Source organism: Sapajus apella, unplaced genomic scaffold, assembly GCF_009761245.1.
Source record: "Sapajus apella isolate SASKATOON/1434 unplaced genomic scaffold, GSC_monkey_1.0 scaffold1, whole genome shotgun sequence".
Classification (NCBI taxonomy): domain Eukaryota; kingdom Metazoa; phylum Chordata; class Mammalia; order Primates; family Cebidae; genus Sapajus; species Sapajus apella.
In genome coordinates, this window is record NW_022436941.1 from 11,438,143 (window position 1) to 11,452,801 (window position 14,659).

At 38.0% G+C, this 14,659-nt stretch overlaps 1 pseudogene across 1 annotated transcript; it reads right to left on the bottom strand.

Moving 5' to 3' along the window:
* Positions 1–6,112: 6,112 nt before the first annotated feature.
* Positions 6,113–6,448, bottom strand: LOC116559557 (annotated as a pseudogene). The gene has a single exon (XR_004272516.1). The product of XR_004272516.1 is annotated as a 40S ribosomal protein S27-like (transcript).
* Between the last annotated feature and the right edge of the window lie 8,211 nt (positions 6,449–14,659).

Here is a 14,659-nt window from a genome sequence, read left to right on the forward strand (position 1 = left end):
TTTAAAAGTATAATTTGGCACTGAGAAAATATAAAATGTAAATTACCTATGACGGATCAAACCTGTACAAGTATAACAAGAAATTTATTGGCTCACAGGAATAGAAAACCCAGTACGTTTATCTGGAATTTAGGTATGTTTAAACCCAGGAGTACATCCAGTATCAAAATGCCAAAAGTGGAATTAGAGATGAAGCAAGATGGTTGAAGAGAAGGCACCACCAATTGCCCCTCCTCCCCCCAAAAGGACACCAATTTAACAATAACCTATACCAAAAAAATCTTCATAAGAACCAAAAATTAGGTGAGCACTCAGAGGACCTGGTTTTAAGTTCATATTGCTCAAAAAGACACTGAAGAGGTAGTAAAAACAATCCTCAATTGCCGATGCCACCCCTCCCCCATCCACTGGCAGCAGCCCATCAGTGCAGAGAGAGAAACTGTGTCTGGGGGAGGGAGATCACAGCCATTGTATAACATTGCATTTAACTCAGTGCTGCACTGTTGTAGCAGAAAGCAAAACTGGACCAAACTCCACGTTACCACCCCCCTACCCACCCCCCAACCCCCCTCCACCCCCCAACCCCCCCAGCCCAGGGAGGGAGTATTCAAACCAACCCTAGCCAAAGGGGAATTGTTCATCTCAGTGGTTGAAACTTGAGGTCAGCAAGCCTTACCACCTGGAGCTGGAGTGCTCTTATGTCTCTAAATAAATTTGAAATCCAGCCTAGGCAATGAGAATTGCAATGCCTAGGGTGTCCTAAGAGGCTGATCTGGACTCAGAGCCATGGAATGAGGGTGCACATGGTCTCTTGAGATACCAGCCAGGGTAGCTAGGATAGTACTGGCTCCACCACTCCCCTAATCCCAGGCTGTACGGCGCATGGCCCCAAAAGAGTCTCCGTCCTTTTACTTGAGGAAAGGAGAGGAAAAAGTGCAAAGGTCTTTGTATTGCTTTTTGGATGACAGCTTACCCACAGCAGTATAAGGCACTGGTCAGAGTTGTGAGGCACTCTTTCCAGGCCCTACCTTCCAAGCAACATTTCTAGACACACCTTGGGCCAGAAGTAAACATGCTTCCTCAAAGGAAAGGACACAATCTTGGGTACTACTAACTGAACAGTCCTTGGATCCTGAATAACCAACAGCATTATCCAGCTGGTACATCATGGGTCTTTGGCGAGACTCAGACTTGCTGGCTTCTGATGAGACTCAATGTATCCCCAGCTGTGATGACTATGGGGAAGGATCCTCTCTGCTTGAGAAAGTGAAGGGAAAAATAAAGAGGACTTTGTCTTGCACCTTAACTATCAGCTCTGCCACAGGGAGTAAAACACCAAGCAGGCTCTTAGGGTCCCCGATTTCAGGCCCTGGCTCTTGAATAACATTTCTGGATCTGTCCCAGACTAGTCCACTGCCCTAAAGGATGAGTCTAAGACCAGTCAGCACTCATCACAAGCTGATTGAAGAGCCACTGGACGTTAAAAGAACATTGGCAGTAATTTGGCAGTACTTCCTATGGGACTTTGAAGCCACAGTATAATAGGGTAGCAAATAGACTCGGAAGATTTGTGACTCTAGTTCCTGTCTTCCAGACAACACCTCTGGACCTGCAAGGGGTCTTGGGAAAACTCACTACCCTGAAGGGAAAGACACTGGACTTGCTGCCTTTTCCACCTGCTGATCATAGAGCCCTGAGGACTTGAGTGAACACAGGTGGTAGCCAGGGTGTGGTTACAGCAGCCCTTGGGTGAGACCCAGTGCTGTGCTGTCTTGAGATCTGATCCAGTGCAGTGTTAGTGGTGCTGGCCACAAGAGTGCTTGTGTCATTGCACCTCTAGTCCAGGTGGCTCAGAACAGGAGAGAGAGAGAGACTCCATTTGTTTGAGAGAAAAAGAAGGAAAAGAAACAAGAGTCTCTGCCTGATAATTCAGATAATTCTACAAGATACTGTCCAAGACCATCAAGGGAGTACCTCTATGAATCTACAAGAGCTGAAGCATTACTGGGCTTGGAATGGCCTCCACTGAAGATACAGCTTAGATCACAATACCCATTTCATGAATACCTGGCAGTCTTACCTGGAAGCACATGTACAACCAACCCCAGATTGTGAAGACTGCAGTAAATACCCAACACTTCAACACCCAGACACAGAAAAGGATCCACAGTATCAAGATTGTCCAAGAAAACATGACCTCACCAAATGAACCAAAAAAGGTACTAGGGACAAATCCCAGAGAAACAAACATGTGGCCTATCAGATGCAGAATTAAAAATAGGTGTTTTAAAAAACTCAAAAAAAGTCAAGGTAACACAGAAAAGACATTCTGAATTCTCTCAGATAAATTTATCAAAATAATTGAAGTAATGAAAAGTAATCAAGTAAAAATTCTGGAGCTGAAAAATGCAACTGATATACTGAAGAATACATCAGAGTCTCTTAATATTAGAATAAATCAGGCAGAAGAATTAGCGAGTTTGAAGGCAGACTATTTGAAAATACCAAGGAAGAGGAGAAAAAAAGAACAAAGAATAAAAAAGAATAAAGCATGCCTACAATATCTAGAAAATAGTCCCGAAGGGGAAAATCTAAGAGTTATTGGCCTTAAAAAGAAGGGAGAAAAGAGAAGGGGTACAAGTTCTAGATTTCTCCCAAATCTAGAGAGAAAATATATCAATATTCAAGTATAAGGTTATAGAAAACCAGGCAAATTAAACCCAAAGATGACTACCTCAAAGTACTTAACAATCAAACTCCCAGATATCAAGGGTAAAGAAAGGATTCTAAAAACATCAAGAGAAAAGAAACGCATAACATACAATAGTTCCAATATGCCAAGTGGCAGACTTTTCAGTGCAATCCTTCCAGGACAGGAGAGAGTGACATGATGTATTTAATAGTGGTAAAGAAAAACTTTTACCCTATAATAGGGTATGAAAATATCCTTTGAACATGAAGGAGAGTTAAAGACTTTTTCAGACAAATGGAAACTGAGGAATTTCATCAGGACTAGACCTGTCCTACAGGAAATGCTTAAGGGACTATTTTAAACAGAAAAGGAGGTTAATGAACATTAAGAAATAATCTGAAGGTACAAAACTCATGAGTAATGGTAAATACAAAGAAAACACTGAATACTATAACACTGTAACTGTGGTATGTAAACTGCTCTTATCATAGGTAGGAAGACTTAAACAATGAACCAGTTAAAAATAATTGGAATATTATGCAGCCATAAAAAGGAACAAAATCATATCCTTTGCAGGGACATAGATAGAGCTGGAAGCCATTGTCCTCAGCAAACTAACACAGGGACTGAAAACCAAATACTGCTTGTTCTCATTTATAAGTGGGGGCTGAACTATGAGAACACATGGACACAGAGAGGAAAATAATGTACACAGCAGCCTGTTGGAGGTCATGGGGGTGGTGGTGGGAGGGAGAGTGTCAGGATAAATAACTAATGCATGTGGGGGGATCAATACCTAGGTGACAGATTGATAGGTGCATCAAATTACCATGGCACACATTTACCTATGTAACAAACTTGCACATCCTGCATATGTATCCCAGAACCTAAAATTAAATTAAATCTAAAAAAACTTCAACATCCTTTTAATGATAAAAACCCTAAAAAAGCTAGATATAGAAGGAACATATCTCAATTAAATAAAAGCCATATATGACAGACCCACAGCTAATATCATACTAATTAGGGAAAAACTGAAAACCTTTCCTCTAGATATGGAACAAGACAAGCATACTCACTGTCACCGTTATTATTCAACATAGTACTACAAGTCCTAGTTTGAGCAATCAGATGAGAGAAAGAAATAAAAGCCATCCAAATTGGAAAGGAAGAAGTCAAATTATACTGTTTGTAGATTATGTAATAATCTTATATTTGGAAAACCCTAGAGAATCTGCCAAAAAACTTTTAGAACTGATAGACAAATTTGGTAAAGTTGGAGGATGCAAAATCAATACACAAAAATTAGTAGTGTTTTTATATGCCAACAAGAAACTGAAAAAGAAATAAAATATAATCCCATTTACAACAGTCACAAATAAAATCAATTATGTAGGAATTAATGTAACCAAGGTATTGAAAAATTTCTACAATAAGTATAAAATATTGATGCAAGAAATTAAAGATGACACACAAAAAAATGGAAAGATATTCCATATTCATTGATTAGCAGTTTCAATATTGCTAAAATTTTCATACCACCCAAAACAACCTACAGATTTAATGCAATTCCTATCAAAATACCAACGACATTCTTGACAAGAATGGAATTAAAATTCTAAAATTTTTATGGAACCACACACACACACACACATAAACAAACCAGAATAACCAAAGCTATCCTAAACAAAAAGAATAAAACTAGAGGTATTACATTACCTGACTTCAAATTATACTACAGAGCTATAGTAACCCAAACAGCATGGTCCTGACAGAAAAACAGACACATAGACCAATGAAACAGAATACAGAACCTGGAAACAAATCCACACGCCTACAGTGAACTCATTTTTGTCAAAGATGCCAAGAACATATACTGAGAAAAAGACAGTAGTTTCATTTAATGGTGCCTAGAAAACTGAATATCCATATGCGGAATGAAACTCGACCACGATGTTTCACCATAGAGAAAAATCTAATCAAAATCAATTAAAGATTTGAATCTAAGACCTCAAACTATAAAACTACCAAAAAAAAAAAAAAAAAAAAAAAAGAAAAAAAGAAAAAAAAACTTTGGAGAAACTCTCCAGGACATTGTAGTGGCAAATATTTCTTGAGCAATACCTCACAGGCACATGCAACCAAAGCAAAAATGGAGAAATACATCACAAGTTAAAAAGCTTTTGGACAGCAAATGAAACAATGAACAATGTGATGAGAAACCCCTACTAAATGGGAGAGAACATTTGCAAACTATTCATCTGATGAAGGATTAATAATCAGAATATGTAAGGAGCTCGAACAACTCTATAGGAAAAAATCTAACAATCCAATTTAAATATGGACAAAAGACCTGAATAGATATTTCTCAGAAATAAGACAAACAAATGGCAAGCAGAGTGCTCAACATCATTGATCAGTAGAAAAATGCAAACCAAAACTACAGTGAGGTAGCATCTTACCCCAGTTAAAAAGGCTTGTATCCAAAAAAAAAGTCAATAAAAAATGCTGACAAGAATATGGAGAAAAGAAACTCCCATACAGTGTTGGTGAAAAGTAAATTAGTACAACCACTATGGAGAACAGTTTGAAGACTCCTTAGGAAACTAAAAACAAAGCTACTATATGATCCAGCAATCTCACTCCTAGGTATATACTCAGAAGAAAATAAATCAGTATATCAAAGAGATGGCTGCACTCCTATGTTTATTGTGGCAGTATTAACAACAGCTAAGAATTGGAAGCAACTTAAGTGTCCATAAACAGACAAATTGATAAAGAAAACATGGTACATACCCATAATGAAGTACTACTCAGCCATAAAAAGGAATGAGATCCTGTCATTTGCAACAACTTGGATGGAACTGTTAAGTGAAGGTCACAATGTTAAGTGAAATAAGCCAGGTACAGAAAGACAAACATCACATGTTCTTACTCATTCGAGGAAGCTAAAAATGAAAACGACTGAACTCACAGAGATAGAGAGTTGAATGATGGTTACCAGAGGCCGGGATGGGTCGTTGGGGCTTGGGTGTGTGGCAGTGAAGAGGAGGAATGGTTGAAGGGTCCAAAAACATGGAGAAAAAAAAATAAGACCTAGTCATTGCTAGCACAACAGGGTGACTATAATAAAATGTAATTTAGTTGTTCATGTAAAAATAACTAGAAGTATAATTAGATTGTTCTAAATACAAAGAATGGATGCTTGAACAGATTGATACCCTATGTACCCTGATGTTATTACTTATTTCATGCCTCTATTAAAATACCATGTAACTCATTAACTCATATAGACACCTACTATGTACTCATAAAAATTAAAAATAAACAAAATAAAACAAAAACGGAGGTAAAGCAGAGCTCTACTAATATCCCCTGTTGGTAGTTTACCACTCTTTTGGTTCATTTTCTTTTTTTTAAATCCAAAATGTGTTTATTGAGATGGTTTCCCACTCATCTTGATTCAGAGTGCTTTTAGTGCTGCTTCCTCCTGAAAGAACATCCTTCTGTAAGCCTTGCTTTTCCTCCTGTAGGCTGGCAGAGGACAGTGGAGCAGCCAACACACAAAACTACCGTTTGTGCATGGCTGAAGACCGAGGTGATTTTATAGCATCCTGGGCATTTCACATCCATGAAGTAGGAATTGGGGCTCTGCACCAGGCGTTTCTTCTAGTGTTTCCTCTTCTCCTCTTCTGGAGAGGGATGAAGGAGATCCTTTGCGAGAGGCATGTTCTCGTGTGTAGGTCGTCACCGCCGGAAAGCTTTTGGTTCATTTTCAAGAGATAGTTTTTTTTACCAGGTGGCAAAAAAATCTACTGACCCTACTAAAAAACAAAAAGCAGCTCTTTCCCAATAGCTTCAGCAAAACTCCTAGAGTGTACGGCATCCTAAGGGACATAGTATGGTAACGAGTTTGTCCCAGTTTTCTTAGGACTTTTCTGGTTTTAGCACTCAAAGTCCTGCCTCTCAGGAACCAACTCTAATAAGGAGGGTTTACACAGGACTGCCCAGTTTCAAAACAGAAAATCTTGTATTCTGAGAACCCTGTAAGTGCTATACAAATTGGGACACTCGGTTGCCCTACAATGTGGAGATGTGACCAACAGTCCTGACTAAAGGGTATGAGCAGTTTATGAAAGGTTAATATGCTGAGAAAATAAAATTTTATTATTGTTATTTTTATAATGTAAGTTCTGTGATACATGTGTACAATGTGCAGGTTTGTTACATAGGTATACACGTTCCATGGTAGTTTGCTGCACCCATCAACCTGTCATCTACATTAGGTATTTCTCCTAATGCTATCCCTTCCCTAGCCCCCTACCCCGATGACATGTCCTGGTGTGTGATGTTCCCCTCCCTGTGTCCATGTTCAACTCCCACTTATGAGTGAGAACATGTGGTGTTTAGTTTTCTGTTCTTGTGTTAGTTTGCTGAAAATGATGGTTTCCAGCTTCATCCACGTCCCTGCAAAGGATAGAAACTCATCCTTTTTCATGGCTGCATAGTATTCCATGGTGTAAATGTGCCACATTTTCCCTATACAGTCTGTCATTGATGGGCATTTGGGTTGGTTCCAAGTTTTGCTATTGTGAATAGTGCCGCAATAAACATACATCTGTGTGTGTCTTTATAGCAGAATGATTTATAATCCTTTGGGTATATACTCTGTAATGGGATTGCTGGGTCAAATGATATTGTAAACATATTTCTATTTCTCCATATCCTCTCCAGCATCTGCCGTTTCTTGACTTTTTAATGATTGCCATTCTAACTGGCATGAGATATCTCATTACGGTTTTGATTTGCATTTCTCTGGTGATCAGTGATGATGAGCTTTTCTTCATATGTTTGTTGGCTGCATAAATGTCTTCTTTTGAGGATTATGTATTCATATCCTTCACCCACTTTTTGATGGAGTTTTTTCTTGTAAATTTATTTAAGTTCTTTGTAGATTCAAGATATTAGCCCTTTATCAGATGGAAAAATTGCAAAAATTTTCTCCCATTCTGTAGGTTGCCTGTTCACTTTGATGATAGTTTCTTTTGCTCTGCAGAAGCTCTTTAGTTTAATTAGATCCCATTTGTCTATTTTGGCTTTTGATGCCATTGCTTTTGGTGTTTTAGTCATGAAGAACTTTGCTCATGCCTATGTCCTGAATGGTATTGCCTCGGTTTTCATCTAGAGATTTTATGGGTTTAGGTCTCACATTGAAATCTTTAATACATCTTGAGTTAATTTTTGTATAAGGTTTAAGGAAGAGATGCAGTTTCAGCTTTCTGCATATGGCTGCCAGTTTTCCCAACACCATTAATTAAATAGGGAATCCTTTCACCATTGCTTTTTAGTTAGGTTTGTCAAAGATCAGATGGTTTTAGATAGGTGGCCTTACTTCTGAAGTTTCTGTTCTGTTCCATTGGTTTAAATGTCTGTTTTGATACCAGTATCATGCAATTTTTGTTGCTGTAGACTTGTAGTATAGCTTGAAGTCAGTAGCAGCGTGATGCCTCCAACTTTGTTCTTTTTGTTTAGGATTATCTTGGCTATACGGGCTTTTTTTTTTTTTTTTTTGGTTCCAAATAAAATTTAAACTATTTTTTTCCCCAGTTCTGTGAAGAAAGTCAATGGTAGCTTGATGGGGATAGCATTGAATCTATAAATTACTTTGGGGAGTATGACCATTTTCACAATATTAATTCTTCTATCCATGAGCATGGAATGTTTTTCCATTTGTTTGTGTCCTCTCTTATTTCCTTGAGCAGTGGTTTGTAGTTCTCCTTGAAGAGGTACTTTACATCCCTTGTAAGTTATATTCTGAGGTATTTTATTCTTTTTGTAGCAGTTGTGAATGGAGTTCACTCATGATTTTCCTGTCTGTAATTGGTGTATAGAAATCCTTGTGATTTTTGCACATTGATTTTGTATGCTGAGACTTTGCTAAAGTTGCCTATCAGCTTAAGGGAATTTTAGGCTGAGACGATGGGGTTTTCTAAATAGACAATCATGTCATCTGCAAACAGAGACAATTTGACTTTCTCTTTTGCTATGTGAATACACTTTCTTTCTCCTGCCTGATTGCCCTAGCCAGAACTTCCAATACTATGTTGAATAGGAGTGGTGAGAGAGGACATCCTTGTCTTGTACAGGGTTTTAAAGAGAATGCTTCCAGTTTTTGCCCATTCAGTATAATATTGGGTGAGGGTTTATCATAAATAGCTCTTACTGAGGTATGCTCTATCAATACGTAGTTTACTGAGAGTTATTAGCATGAAGGGCTGTTGAATTTGTTGAAGGCTTTCTCTGCATCTACTGAGATAATCATGTGGTTGTCATTGGTTCTGTTTATGTGAATTATGTTTATTGATTTGTGTATGTTGAACCAGCCTTGCATCTCTGAATGAAGCTGATTTGATCATGGTGGATAAGCTTTTTGATGTGCTCTCTTCAGAGCTGTCAGGCAAGGACATTTAAGTCTGCTGAAGCTGTGCTCACAGCTGCCCATTTTCCTTGGGTCCCAGGAAGATGGAGGTTTTATCTATAAATCTTTGACTGGGGCTGCTGCTTTGTTTCAGAGATGCCCTGCCCAAAAGGAGGAATCTAGAGGCAATCTGGCCACAGCAGCTTTGCTGAGCTGTGGGCTCCATCCAGTTAGAACTTCCTGGCAGGTTTGTTTACACTGTGATGGTTAAACTGCCTACTCAAGCCTCAGCAATGGTGGACGTTCCTCCCCTACCAGTCTCAAGCTTTCCAGGTTGACCTTAGACTGCCATTCCGGCAGTAAGATTTTCAAGCCAGTAGACTGTTAACTTGCTGGGCTCCATGGGGGTGGGACAGCCTGAGCCAGACCACTTGGGTCCCTGGCTTCAGCCTCCTTTCCAGGAAAGTGAATGGTTCTGTGTCCCTGACTTTCCAAGTGCCACTGGGGTATGGGAAAAAAACAAAAAACAAAAAACTCCTGCAGCTAGCTCAGTGTCTATCCAAATAGCCACCCAGTTTTGTGATTGAAACTAGGCCCTTGGTGGTGTAGGCACCGAAAGGAATCTCCTGGTCTGCGGGTTGCAAAGACCATGGAAAAAGCACAGTATTTGGGCCAGAGTGCACTGTTCCTCATGGTACAGTACCCAATGGCTTCCCTTGGCTAGGAAAGGGAGTTCCAACCCCTTGTGTTTCCTGGGTGAGGTGGCACCCCACCCTGCTTCAGCTTACTCTCCATGGGCTGCAACTACTGTCCAACCAGTCCCAATGAGATGAACTGGGTACCTCAGTTGGAAATGCAGAAATCATCCACCTTCTGTGTTGATCTCACTGGGAGCTGCAGACCAGAGCGACTTCTATTTGGCTATCTTCGTGAATAAAATTATAAATTGCTTATAAGTTATCTGTATTGCCTGTATGTGCTATTCATTCAACCTAATCTTCCTGTATACAAGAAACATTGCAGCTGGGAAAAAATGTACACAAATCTTTGAACAAAGTGAGACTTTTCAGCAGCTTTAGCTTTCTTTTCTAGAGTATGATTCATAACATATACACACATTTTACTGTGTTCTGTCTCTTCTGCTTTACTTTTTTTTTTTTTTAAAGACAGTTGCTTAAAGGTGTCATCAAATGTGTCTTCTGTTGTTGTTTCCAGGTTCTTATTCATACAGTGGGTTAAGCCTATTTTCCATCCTTCCCTCTTTTTAGATTTCTCTCTTGGTGACTGTTTTTCACTAAACTTTAAATTGTCAATGAAAGCTAAATTTTATTGTTTACATTAACAGACCTGATTGTCATTGCTGAAATCTAACTTGCCCTGCTTTTAAGCCAATCTGCCTGATTGCTTTCCTTCACCTGCATCTACTTTCTTCGTCTTGCAGTAAAGCCAGAAAATCTATAGCACCACTGCAGGGTGATGAGCTTCTCATTTCCCCATCATCTAGCTGATAACAAAGACTGATTCATACTCTCCAAGAATTATATTCTACAGACTTTGAATAAAAATTAGAAGTTGAAGGTAAAAATTAGAAATCAAAGAACTGTTCATAGCACTGAAGAAAACTCCAAATCTGGTAAACACTGGAAGCAGTATGATTTTATTTACATTTATTGTAAGCCAGGAGAAGAGCCTAGCAAACTTTCTTAAAATAGCTGTTTTAAAAAATCTATCTATATAGATTTCAAAATGTTGAAGTTCAATTAGACGTATCTTCCTGTATCACATTTTTAGAAGGTAAAGATCCATTTCTGTCATCTGTACACATTCTGCTATCCTAAGCAAAACAGCAAAAATTTTCCATATATGTATGTATGTATATATATATATATATACATACATACATATAAACACACACACACATACATACATATATATATATATATATATATATATGTTCATACCAAGGACATAGCATTTTTGTTTTCTGATTTTGTATTAGTATCAGCAATGAATTTAATTAAGCAATAATTTTATAATAAGCAGTATTTTTATGATAAAGTACAGAGAAATCTCTTAAAAAAAGAGCTGTTGCCTTGTTATTAGAAGACTGAATGGACTTCATCAAGAAATTTGATTCCTAGCAATTCCAAGATTGAATGTGACTGGCCTTTTTAAGCATTGCACAAAGGCTTGTAAGGAAAATCTGAATGGACCTCAACAAGAAATTTGATTCCTAGCAATTCCAAGTTTGAAAGTGACTGGCCTTTTTAAGCATTGCACAAAGGCTTGTAAGGAAAACCTGTAAGACTACTTTAAGATCAATGAGTTTCCACTATGACATGAGACTTAACTGATTCTCAGAAGGAAGAAGGGGCTGTCACTCTTGTGCCTTACAACTGCAGAAATACTAATAAGAAAAACACTTTGAGAATATTCTTCTGCTGAAAATAAAGCATAATGATTACAGAACTCAAACGTGAAAAGGCAGAATCTGAAAATAACACTACAAGAAACCAAAGAAAATTGTGCAGATAACAGAACAGTCTTAAAGGCTTTTTTTCCTCCCAAGAAATACACAAACTTTTTTCAAATACTTTGAAGCAACACTATTTGGAAGGTGAAAGTTTTGTTGTTGCTGCTTATTTATTTTTTTGTCTAGTTTAGTCCAAGTTGACCGCTATGCTTAGTGCTTTTATCAGTTTTACAAATATTTTAGGGATATCTCTGTTGAAAGATGCAGTTCTGTTATCCCCACCCCCACAAGGTATCAGCAGGGCTGCACTCCCTGTAGAGGCGCTGAGGGAGAATACAGTTCCTTGACTTTTCCAGCTTCTACAGGCTGCCTGAATTTCTTGGTTTGTAGCCCCACATCACTCCAATCACCGATTCTATCATCACATCTCCTTCTCTCACTTTAACTCTCCTACTTCCTTCTTATAAAGACACTTGTGATTAGAGTCCAGTCACCTGGATAATCCAGAATAATCTTCATATCTCAGGATCCCCAATTTGATCACATCTGCAAAGTCTTTCTTCTCACAAAAGGTAACACATTTACAGTTTGTGGAGACTAAAATGTAAGCATATTTGGGAGTCATTATTCACTATACTACATTGTCATAGTAACACACATTGGATATTTTTAGTATATGTCACTTATTTGCTGTTTTTTCTCTAAAGTAGGAAATGGTTAAAAATGGGGAGAAAGGGTGAATAAAACTCCTTCCATTCAGTGTTGTTCTTAATCGAGTTCAAAGATATGTCTCTTTTCTACCTCTGCCAGAGAGAAAGCTACTTATATAGATAGACATGATGGTAAAACAATACTGATAAGAAGGAGCTGTTCTCCAGATTCAAGTCTTGTAAGACAAAATGTTTTAATGATAAACTCTCAGAGACTTGACTTTACTATATCAAACTAGAATAGCCTAGAATTTTTGTCACCAATTTTTCAAGACATATCAATATCTATAGAAGAAAAAGGACCATGAATATCAGAAACAAAATAGCTACTAAAACTACAAAAAGTGTTCTCCTGAGAAATGTAAAACACAGGCTGATATGTTTGAAAAGCATTTTCCCTACATTGCAACAGACTCAGAGAGTATAAACTGCTCTTCCGATATTGCTGATATTAAATGGTGGAGCTGGAAACATATGTAAGCCTTTACAATCAAGTCCGTATACCCTCTGAGTGAATGGGGGTAGACAGGCTTTCAGTAGTGGGAAAGCATTGGTCAGCCATGCTTCTTGTAGTCTCTGAGTTTCCAGGATAATAAACCAGACAGACTGAACAGAGCCTATCCAAGCAAATCTCTTGCTGCTGAGGGAGAGAACAAATAATTCCAATGGTAAAGCAAAGAAAACAGCTGCTGAATTTTTGGCAAATATTTATTCCACTTACAACGGCATTAGCTAATGAAAGTGTATGTGGATGAATAAACCATTCTTCAGTTCTGGAAAGGAAAACACCACACATTTCACCCAAATCTAACTTAGAACAATGCAGGTCTTTCATATCCGTAGGGAACACATTTCTCCTAAAGATATGCCAACTGCTGAGCTTTTGTGGTCTTTTTCAGTGAGGTTGTCTTTTCTAAAGAACACCATCAGTGGGAACCTAAGAAGTCCTAAAACTACACTCTATGACTGATAAAATCATATTCATAAAATCCTAGAAAATACAAGTTATTTGGTCCATTCTTTCAATTCTCTTATTAATATATGCTCTAGTAAATCCAAATACTCCTCTCTTTCTGCTTGCTCAATATTTTCCAGCCCCTCTGCCTTTGCCTATGCCATTTTTGGTACCTGTAATTTCTTTCTTAATCATCTCCTTTCCCTGCTCTAGTCTTCATCTGCCTGGTTACTAAGATCCATTTCAGAAATTACCTCCCGGTTTACGTCTTTTTAGACAAGAAAAGTACAGTGGTTAAAAGGCAGACTCTGGAGTCAGACTGAATTTGACACCTAGCCCAACTACTTTCTATCTCTACTACAGTTTCTTCTTCTATTAAATGACTATTAAAATTTCAACCTGTCACAGGCTTCTGGTGAGGATTAAATGAGTTAATATATGTAAAGCACTGGAACACCGAGAGACAGATGCATAGTGAGATTTCAAGAAGGGTGCAACTGTAATGACCCCAAAGTAAACCAATCACTTCCTCTTCTCCCACTGCCCTTTATTTATTCTTCTTTACAAACCTTCACAAATCTTTCCATTTTGAAGTTGTTACTAACATGTAAATCTTATCTCCATGCCAAATAGTATCTTCTCTAAGCATAGAATAAAGTCTTCATTTTTTTTAATCTTCTATGGCCCTTGCGCATGGTAATAATTGGAGAGCTGGCCTTGGATACACAATATGTGCCGGAAGTTGTGTGAGTGCTTTATATGCATTATCTCATCTAATCTTCATAACCCTATGTGTCAAGTAATATTAGTCATCCCTACTTTAAAGATAAAGAAACAGGCGTAGAGACAGTAACTTCCTTCCTATTACATAAATAATAAGGAATTTCCTGATTCTAAATTTCCAACTCTTAACTACTATTACATATCCCCTATTTATTATACCATAAGTATGTTGAATGATGCAATTAATTACCATAATCTTTAAAGATTTTTTAGCCCCTTCCTTGTGGGGGGCACATTATAAATAATCATTACCCGTCTTGGAAAGTCATATTTGACAATTTTTACTGTGAAGAATAAATTTAATAAAGTGTAAAGACTTATATAATTGGCTTGTAGGGAGGACTAAAGCATGTTTAATTTACATTGTTCTTGTACAGAACCTTGCTATTCAGAGTGATCCGTAGACCAAGGACATCAAAATTACCTGGTGGCTGGCTACAAATGCAAGGTAATCTTGGGCCGAATGCCAGATATATTAAATCACGTTTTTTTGTGTTTTTTTTTTTTTTTTTTTTTTTTTTCCTGAGATGAGGTCTCACTCTGTCACCAGGCTGGAATGCAGTGGTGCGATCTCGGCTCACTGCAACCTCCGCCTTCTGGGTTCAAGCAATTATCCTGCCTCAGCCTC